The sequence below is a fragment of the Belonocnema kinseyi genome, chromosome 9 (assembly GCF_010883055.1).
Source record: "Belonocnema kinseyi isolate 2016_QV_RU_SX_M_011 chromosome 9, B_treatae_v1, whole genome shotgun sequence".
Classification (NCBI taxonomy): Eukaryota; Metazoa; Arthropoda; class Insecta; order Hymenoptera; family Cynipidae; genus Belonocnema; species Belonocnema kinseyi.
The window spans coordinates 6,352,621-6,354,474 of NC_046665.1; positions in this window are offsets into that span (position 1 = coordinate 6,352,621).

Sequence of the window (1,854 nt, forward strand, 5' to 3'; positions counted from 1 at the left end):
GAACTACTCCAAATGAATAGAGTAGTACCAGGACGGCAAGGATGTTCGTTGCAGATACTTTGTTCCTCGCCGACAGTTCGGAAGACCAAATCTGTCGGATGAAACGTTTGTATCTGCTTCGGAGAGTATTCTTTATAGATGTCACATCCTGAATGCGGCTCTGTGGCACGCCCAGGTATGTATATGTCTTTCCAGCGCAAAGGTGTCGTATGGCGCTTCTATCAACGAGCTCAGGATCTTCAGGGATGCCATTAAGTTTTCCTCGCTTTCAAATACATGAGTGACCTTGTACTTTCGATCTGCAGGTTTGCCGCACAAGTACCCGTCGGAATGGCGTAGTGCTAGAGATAGTGGCAATAATGTAAGGCAAAAGAGGACTGGGCTCATGGTGTCGCCCTGAAAGACACCTCTCTGAAACGTGACCTTGTTAGGTGTCACACGATTTTTGCCAGATTAGATAGTAAATCTGGTTTTCCAAAGCGGCATCAATCTCTCTATGCACCCAACTATTTGCGGATGAACCTTTAAGATTTCCAAAAGACAGATGATAAGTCTATGGGAGGTCGAATCGAAAGCTTTCCGATAATCAATCCGGGCCGTCCGTAGGTCACGCTGGTAGAATGCTGTATCTTTGCAGACACATCTATCGATGAGCAGGTTCTCCCCACATCCGGCTACGCCTTTCTTTAGACCTCGTTGTTCATACATTTCTTGCCACACAGGTTCAATTGCCTGAACAATCCTATCATTTAGGATAGCTGTGAATATCTTATAAAGTGTGTTCAGACAAGTTATTGGCCTGTAATTCTTCGGGTCAGCTAAGTTGCCTATTTTCGGCAGAAGTATTGTGCGCCCTTTCACCAACCACTCTGGAATCGGCTCTTCCAACTTCAAATATGAGGTGAAAATACAGACCAAATGCTGATGGGTTGAAGAAAACTTCTTCCACCAGAAGGTTTTGATACAATCTGGTCCGGGTGCGGAATAGTTCTTCATCCCTCTTAATATTTTTTTCACCTCCTCGGTAGTGATGGGTGGGCATTCTTTATCAGGTGTTATGAGGACAACACATAACTCCCTGAAGCTATTTATATTTTCTGAGTCTTCGTCCAGTCTATGCTGAACTTCGTAGACTTCTCTCCAAAATACTTCGACCTCCTCTGGTTTGGGTTGGTGTTCGACAGTAAGTGGAGGGTCTTGAAAGAGTCGAGATGGGTCAGACAGAAAATGTTGATTTTCTCTGACCCACCTCTCCGTCCGCTCTAGACTTCTCTTAGTGTCAGATAATATCCGTATTCTCTCAACAATATGCTGCCTGATGGTCAGCAGCTTTGAATTGTTAAGTGTGTGATAATGGGTCCGGAGTTCGCGCGCGAACTTTCGAACCGTTCACGGGCCACACTCGCATCGTAGTACTCTAGCAAGTCGTGATTCAGTCGCTCCGTCCACCCAAAGGTCGCGAGATCCCGCCAATCCATCGCATTGAATCCATTTTCATTGGCTCCCCCAGCTCCAGATTGGTCGGCAGTGTTGGCCGACCCATTGTCGGGAGCCCTGCGCGTTCCGTTGTTTTGAACCGCACTTACTACAACTATGTTTGGTGTTGTCATTGTTGTTCCCACGAGAAGCTAGGGAAAGAGGTTCGTCCATCCTTGTAGAGCCCCGCATACAAGGATAAGGCTGCTTACTCTGAGAGGTCGCCTGGTATCCCAGTGTCACCGTTCGAGACACCTCACCCAGGTGCCATTCAGTTTTCGGCACGGTTTTCACACCTCCGCTTGGGGGTTAATTCCTTCGGGACCACCCCCGGACAATTGTCCGCGACTGCCTATTTATTTTTGTAACCATATTCAG